The 9,062-nt window shown below is 32.8% G+C and overlaps 1 long non-coding RNA gene across 1 annotated transcript; it reads right to left on the reverse strand.

Annotated features, from left to right (window-relative positions):
- Positions 1–3,937: 3,937 nt before the first annotated feature.
- LOC125802999 (uncharacterized) lies at positions 3,938–8,695 on the reverse strand. The gene is made up of 3 exons (XR_007440051.1): positions 8,622–8,695; positions 5,807–5,882; positions 3,938–5,559 (listed from the first exon to the last, which is right to left on the reverse strand). It is a non-coding gene; the product is annotated as an uncharacterized LOC125802999 (long non-coding RNA).
- Between the last annotated feature and the right edge of the window lie 367 nt (positions 8,696–9,062).

Genomic DNA, 9,062 nt, shown 5'->3' on the forward strand with positions numbered 1-9,062 from the left:
CCGTGATGTTTCCGCGAAATGATATCTGCTTTCAGAGCTTTTTTCAATTGTTTCACATACGTTGTCGAATAAATATTACACGTAACTTGTTAAAGTATTTAATATTGCAGTCTATGAAGCAGTCTAAATTTAAAACTTACCAATCTTCCAGGAAAAACAAACATATACTTCTTTTTGCGCCCTAAAATCCGAGTTACTGATATTAGGAGGGGGACCTTATTTTCAAAAATGTATTTCTTAATTTCCAGTTTATGTTCGCTTGATCCGAATGTACTTTAAACCACTGTAACGTCCATTAATTTAGAGGTTCAGGACCACGGACAGCGCCAGTACACAAAGTTTTTACACAGTGGTTCCGCTGCTCAACAGTTTCGGTTAAAGCTTAAATATAAAGAAACGTGTACATTTATGTCAAGAGAACGATCAACTAACTAGAAAGAACATGCGCAGCACTGGAGTTACGGACTGTACGCAAACGCACGAAACGAATAAACACTCCGCTTAGTACTTTCGTACAAAACACCACAGAACAGCATTCCAACCCTTATACATTCAGAAGATTCCAACTTACACTTATCTGAACAGAAAACCTTAAAAGAACCACGTACGCAAACATGTACGTAAAAGTGGAACGCCATTAAAATGCAGTTTTAAGATGGTTGCATTTGGATTTCTCTTACCAGTTTTTTTATTTGTGCCTGGTCAGACTTTCATAGGCAGCTGTACTGTAGGCTATTTGATAATTCATTGTTAGATATCTATATTTCTATCTACATATCTATATATTTTTTAAAGGTGGGATTTGAGTTGTTTCAGTATTGCAAACAAAATGTCATTAAGTTATATTAAAAATGCGTGCACGCCCTTGTCTGTGTAGCGAACATTATATTTGCGATGAAAATACAATGTATACATTATAAAAACAGCATGCCATATATGTACAATTAAATTTGTAGACATATGTATATATATATATATATATATATATATATATATATATATATATATATATATATATATATATATATATATATATATATAAAATAGTAAATATGTACAGTATGTCTCTGAATTGTGATTCTGAAGTGTGATTGAAATAAACAGTTGGTTGCGGGTATTTCTAGAACTGGCAGATCCTTCAGATTTCGCCTTTAAAAACATTTAAGGCTATGACGATATCTTCGCATCCCCCACGTTAAAATCTGTCAAAACAACTCTTCTGTAAGCTAACAGGGCCGTTTATTGCTTCACAATCATCCTGGAATATGTGTGGCCGGTACTACAATTTACCTGAAGCTCCCTGAAATCCAAGTGCTGTTTAGATTTGGCATATAATCAATAGAAATATAAATTGAGCAGTTTGCTCTATAAAATGGCTCGCTGCCATAGTGTAAGTTCTGCTAAATAAAAAAAAACGCGAAGAGTGCATTACAATTATCATCCATGTGGTGGTGCTACAGTGCTATTCAAAAAGTACCGCAAAATTCATTTAAATAGTTACAGCTCTGGGAATAAAATAAGAGAGCACTTACAAATTATGAGTTTCTTTGATTTTACAAAAAAAAAAAAAATAAAAAAAAAAAATATATATATATATATATATATATATATATATATATATATATTAAAGAGGAAGATGGATGATCATCAAACCAAGCTGAACTGGAGTAAAGGCATAAAGTTATCCAAAAGCAGTGTGAAAGACTGGTGGAGAAGAACATGCCAAAATGCATGAAAGCTGTGATTAAAAACCAAGGTTGTTACACCAAATATTGATTTCTGAACTCTTAAAACTTTATGAATATGAACTTGTTTTCTTTGCATTATTTGAGGTCTGAAAGCTCTGCATCTTTTTGTTTTTTCAGCCATTTCTCATTTTCTGCAAATAAATGCTCTAAATAACATTTTTATTTTTAATTTTCATGTTCATTTTATTCAAACATATACATACAAATAGCAAAATCTGAGAACTGATTCAGCAACTAAAGTGTTCTCTTATTTTTGTAACATTCTTTTTTGACTAAATACATGCTGTACTTTAACAGGTCTCACTTTTGCTAGACTCAAGAAATTAAGAATTAAAGCCCAAGTTCACCTCTAATGCCAAAACTTTTTCATTCATTAAATTTTACAGATTTAAAATAAAGCACCAAACAGTTATTGTAGTGATATATTTAATAGTTCCTTAAGTTATGGAATATAATTGTACCATATTTATTCCATATATGTTTTATATTAAGTTGACAAAGAGATGATGCCATAAATATTTTTTTTCCTTTGAAAATGAAAATAATCTTTGGAACTTCAAGACAATATTGTATCATTAAGGGGACACTTTACTATGTTTAATCTTGTTGTATTAATGGTATTTCTGTAATTCTGAGTAACATGTCAGTATAAACCCAGACAGTAAAGCAAACATAACCAAATGTATGGTTTTAGAGTTTATGCATGATTTTTGTTAATTATTCTAATTTGTTTTGGTGGATTTATATTGCAAAATAAACATTGTATATAAGCTTACTGTGCTTTGTTAACTGTTGTGTGACTGTCATGATTATATGTGTATTTAATAAAAAATAAAGATACATTTATTTTTATTTGGATTTTTCATTTGGATTTTTCCAAATGAATGGTTTTGGTGGGGGGTTGAACGTTATGTCTTCAAATTCAAAGAAATAAAAAACGACCTGGTCTGGTCTAACTTTGTGCTGTTTAAAGATGTCATGCAAAATCTTCAGATTCAAGACTGAGCTTGGAAAGAAAAAAAATGTAGTCAAAGCTTCGAAAAAATGTATCAGTTATTTTCATTATATGTGCAGGAACTTCTAGGCCTGGCCTGAAATTTATACACATTTCCACAAGGGGGTGTTGCTAGTACTTGATTAGGTTTCAAAGCTTCACATCACTGACACGTTCCTTTTTTTGATCATCAATTGAGATCCTCTTTCAGGGTTTGTTTAACCTTGTGTCACAAGTACAAGCTACAGTCCCTGAAAATACCACAGAATTATACAAAGTAGATTTCAGAACACAGTGTTGCAAAAAAATAATAATAATAAAAAAAAAAAATTATAAGACAGTGCATTTTTCCATAAATGACCTAACAAGAAGATAACAATATTTGACGACTTTAGTTATAGGTGGTGACCCTGTACAATTGTGTAGCTTTCATGCTTAAGAATATACAATTCCACCTGTGTATTTATTGCCAGGTTCAGTAGTTGTTTTAGAACAGGACAATTAGTATATCGTGCCGAAATCTAGTCCTCAGTTCCCCATACCCCCTAAAAAAGTCACCCAGCACAAATGTTCCCTACTATGCAATTAGTTCATGCAATAACTGACTAAAATAAAAAGCGCTGGAAGCACTGGCCCTATTGCTGGAAGATTGACAGAATGATGCTCAGTGATGTCACATCTATCTGTGGCCAGGAGTCCTTGGGAGCACAATTGGCATTCTCCTTGCTCTCTCTGTGTGGGTAGGATGTTTTCCTGGGGTGGTAGGATAGCCATCCTCCTCCTCCTCATATAGTACTGTGCAGTGCTTGTCATGCGTGTTCACGGAAGTTCGAAAGATGTTGGTATGGAAGAAGAGAAAACCTGGTTGAATTGGGATGTGGTGTGTGATAGGGAGTATGAATAAAATTGGGCAGAGGGCTGTGTAAAAGTATAAAATGACAATAAAATAAAAATAAGTGATCGGAACATATACTATATGAACAAAAGTATTGTGACACCTGCTCGTTCATTATTTACTCAAGAAAAATATTTTTTTGGAGTAACTGTTTCTCCTTTTTCCTGTCCAGTAAGGTATTGTACAGTAAGTTTTGAAGCACTGCTATAAGAATTGAATTGCATTTATAACAAGAGCATTAGTAAAGCCAGGATGTTGGATGATCACCACAACACCTCATCCAGTACTACGCAACACATTTCAAAAGTATTTGATGGAGCATTATCCTTACAGAAAACACAGATCCACTGCTCCATAGCTCTATGCTAAGGAAGTTTATACCCTCTTGATTTCATTGTAAAATATGCTGACTTTAAGGGAGCATCATTTATAGTGACATACATTTTAACAAGACAATGCAAAACCACATGCTGCATGTTTGAAGGAAGAAATCAATAAAAATATCACCTGAAACATTTAATCTCTTGGTATATTCAGTGCAAAAATGTATTTAACAATGTTGACAGACAAAATGTCAACATTACAAAGTGGTAAATGCTGTACTGTCCAAACTTTTTTTTGAATATGTTGCTGAATTACAGGAATTGGTGTATATTAACAAATGAAATTAAGGTAAAAGACCAGATAGAACATAACATTTTGGGTTCATACTGTAAATAAAAGTGGGGGTTTTGCATGCTTTCTCATCTTTTGTTGGATTTGGGGTTATAATTTCCCTTAATAGCAAAATAAAAATATATATCTTGAATTGCGTAACTGTTAAATTAAACTGAAATAAATAGTCAAATTATTGCTACATAATTTACATTGCATACATTCTGCATGCATTTTTTACAGTTAAACAATTTAACTTTTTGAATTAACTGTTTCATCAACTTCAGCATAGTTTGTTTTGCTGCAGCAGTGAATACATAAATACATTCCTGCTTGTACTTGTAAGTGCAATTATTATAAGAGTATTTTATCTCCTGCCTTTTCTGAATGCACAGTAGAATTCTCAGACTGAAGGACCATATAATAATAATCCTTTTCTTTCTATAATAAGCCTTTATGAGGTTCCCTCTTCAGTAAATTTCTAGGGTTTAAAAAAAAAAGTAAATAAATGAATCAATGTTTTTCATATTAATGCTTCCTTTAGCAATTTACACTGTACATTGATGGCAGGGGAATTTTAGTCTAGTTTTTTTACTGAAATAAATGAAGGGATATGCCTTGCTGGGTGTAAAAGGTATTCTCTTGCTCTTGGTAAAGTTCCCAATTACAGTATACAGGTAAACATAAAAGTGTGCTGTAAAAAAATAAGATGATACAAATGGCAACAGATTTCATTACCATTAATTAAAAAAAAAGAAAAGAAAAGAAAAGAAAACACAGCCAAGAAACTCAGCCACATCCAGTAGGGCTGCATTGTTTGTATGAGACAATATCGTGTTTAATTAGCCAATATAAATACTACAATGCCCTCACAACAGTCTCATACTCAATAATTGCTGCTCAAAGGCAGCCATAACAGTAACCTGGATTGTAACTGACAGAAAAAATATGTAAATAGTCATGTACCAAGAGGAAAGTCTGTGTATAAAACATCTGTATTTTTGGAAAAATATACAAAATGATTTTAAATGCGATTAAATCACCATGATAGTTTAGCAAGTTTTTGACCATTTTTCAGATTTTGAGCATTTGTTACTACAAACATGGTCAGGTAATGATCTTACCTTTAATCATAAGTTTAATAATACTCTGCGCTAGCTTTGCGCTGGTCTGCTTCCATGTTGTTGTCTAGTCTTCTTTAAGGTTGTGGTAGGGATCTTCATAACTTCATATTTTCTCCTCATTTATGCTTTGCTGGGTGCTCATACCTTTTACACAAAAAAATATAACAGAGTTATCATTATTATCATTATTCATAGTAGACATGACTTACACTGAAACCAATGTTTCATAATGTTTTGGGGAAAAATAGGCTTGCACACACTGGTAGATAGAGCCTTCTGAATAACAAAAAAAAACTTATTCTAAAATGACTTTTCTTTCAACTTGCTGAATTTTAAGTAATGTTTTGGAAAACACAGTTACAAAAATAAAATTCAAAGACTATGTACTCACTTTCTTAGTGCCCTGTTCAGGGGGTGTCCTGCCTTGCCCTGCATGAATTCAGGTAGGTTCAAGATCCAACACAACCCTGGAAGGAAGAAGCGGATAACAAGATTAATGAATGGATGCAAACTGACAACTGGGTTTCTGTATATACAGTGTCCGTAATGACTGATGCTCTAACGACTTATCAACACAAAAAAACACTAATTGCTTAACTGCACTTGTAATATTCTACCTGATTAATCCAATGGTATCATCTTATTTAGCTAACATGTACTATTCCATTACATCCATGATGAAAATGTAGTGAAATCACTGCACACATGTCATAGGCACAAACATGCACAGGGTAGGTTCATGCATGTTGAAATGCGCTGCTATTTTAGAGTAAGATAATGAGGTAAGAACAGACCATTACATTTTGCCACTTTTCCAAGTTTTAGGACCTCGTCCACTACATGACTTATTATGGGTATTTAAATATTACTCATTATATCACACTGGCTGCACTGCACATAGGTTGCACCTCCACATCTGCTGAAAATTCAAATGATGACATATGTCATTAACATACAGTATGTGGCACTGGAGTGCATCTTTAAGGGCTGCAGTGGCTGAAATCTCGCCACACAATCAGCAGACCTGTCACTGTTACTGAATCTCATGGGGTGGCTACATGGATTTCACACCAATTCCAAGCCATATTCAAGAGGAATTACGCTAATAAGGAATGTCTCACACATCTTTGCAAAGCCAACTTTGTTTTACAAACTTTAAAAAGGCTTAATTACTATATGATGTGCCTTCAAACTAAAGCAACCCAATCATCATCAAGTATTTCAATAAACCCCATCCCTATATGTCAGGGGTGGCATGGTTGAACAAGGAGGAATTGAAGGATACAGGTGCAAGAAATGCTTTTTTGGTTTGTTTGTTAGTTTGTAAAATAAAGCCAATTACAGTGCAGAAAATATGCATAAAATGCATAAAAAATGCAAGACAAAATCGTTAAAACTTATAGAACTAAACTGGAGAGAGAGAAACAAGAGACAAACAACAATGGTCCATGGCTGGTTAGTTGTGGATAATAGTGACTAACTTAAAAAGGCAGATTTTATTGTTCTAGTCTACAATAGCATCATTTACTATAATAGACTGCATTATAAGTTTTATATTATAAGCAGACTGGACTTGCATGTGAACAGAGTTAATAAAGTAAGGTCAGTGTCCCAGTCAACAGACTTAAATCAAATAAATGTACAATTAGTGCTGGGCGATATGGCCAAAATTGATATCACAATACATTTCTTCATTTTGGTCGATACAATGTAATTGCAATATCCATATGAACTGTATAAAAGCCACCACTTTCATGTACGTAATCATACACTCAAAAAGCTGGATGATACGGTAAAACTATTATATTACAATATGTAAGGTCCTTAAAAATAGACAGTATTTGTCATATTTTGACATGCAGACAACATGCATCAGCAGTGGCAGACTGTTATTTAAATACTTTTTTATGCAGATTCCAGTGATTTTTATTCATTTTTTGTTGCACATCATACAATTAAACAGGACTGAAGTTGAATTAAAGTTCAGTAATTTATCTATCAGAAAACTGTCCATACCTACACATACATTTTCCCTTCTGATCAGGATAAAGACATGTTATCACTACACTGCCTTCTAAGTGAGCAAGTGTGGGCAGCAAGGCAATGGTGCATCTGGTTCTGCCTTTTGTCAAATCTTAGTTCATTTGAAACAAACAACAATGTCCAAAACTTAAAAAGTGCTGCTGAAAAAAGTGAATTTGAATCTTAACAGAAAATATCTCAACAGCCAGGCATGTTTGAATTAAAAGTTAAGTAATTTAGCCCTCTGTTTTACCAGGTTAAAATGCTAAAAGCTAATGACAACATAGACAAATGCTTAGGTTAAGCTTAAATAGGGAACTTGGTAAACAAAACAATAAAAGGTAAATGGCAAAATAATAAGAAAAACTAGCAAACAATTATGATTTAATTAAGAAGAAATAAAATAATTCAGAATAATAGGATAGGTGGACAGGCTAAACGTTGAGACAAATAAGTCAAATAAACAGATAAATAATATTAATAAAATAGACAAATTAACAAATAGAAATAGAATAGAAGGCAAAAAAATTAAATAGCTAAAAATAAGGATTCAAGGAGATTTTATTGTCATTCGCATCACATGTAGTACATGAAGTGGAACAATAAAAATAAAATATACAAAACAGATAAAGATAAATACCCAAATATATATATATATATATATATATATATATATATATATATATATATATATATAAATGGAGAGAGTAGACAGGTAGCAGCAACATGATTTATAGTTTATAAACTAAGATTATAAACTAAACGGTAGAAATAAAATAAAAAGGTTAAAATTAAAAAATAATAACAAAAAAAACGTTAAACTAAACTAAATGTTCCACATTCGCTTTTATAAATATTTTAATGTTACCTGGATATCTTTGTACACTACATAGACACTCAGTATGTAATTACAGTATGTAACATAAATATGCAGTAAATATATGTTTTAATTAGGTGTGAACATCTCAAAAACACTAAAATGCTAATTTTTAATGTATTACAGAGGCTGCTGTTACCCTCGGCTCACAGCCTCCACGGCGTGTCATGAGGAAAAGCGCAGCTAGCAACACCAAAAGTGGACGTTAACAAGGAATTTTCAACTTATTTTAATCCTAAACGAGATATGTGCACCTCAGTGAACGACACGCACACGTGAAACATATTTTACAGGGTTCTGAATCTACCTTTGGTGGCTGTAGTCCTTCTGAGCGTTGGTGAACTTCTGCTGTTTTTATAGTTGTTTTAAACTACAGGTGAGTCATAAGCAGAGCTCAAGCTGTTTAAACTGGGTGAATCAGTTCGTTACAGCGCCACTCAGTGGCAGAGCAGAGCCATAACTCAAGGTACACTAAAGACAGGAATGTGCATAAAGCCGTTTTCAGTGAACGTGAACTTTTCCTAAATTCATATTTGAGCATCTTTCTGTAATTAAATATGATAACATGTTATCTAAGCTCATTTTAGAGATACTTTAAAAAAAAAAAGATTTTAAAGCTTTCAGGTAGATCTGAAATTCAATTAGGAAGTCTGAAACCCAAAGAAAGACACATTACCTGGCATTCACAAAATCACAAAAAATGTTTGTTTTACTTATTAGTGAGTTGCTTCATTTTTCACCCCACTAC

This window comes from Astyanax mexicanus, chromosome 7 (genome assembly GCF_023375975.1).
Source record: "Astyanax mexicanus isolate ESR-SI-001 chromosome 7, AstMex3_surface, whole genome shotgun sequence".
NCBI lineage: Eukaryota > Metazoa > Chordata > Actinopteri > Characiformes > Acestrorhamphidae > Astyanax > Astyanax mexicanus.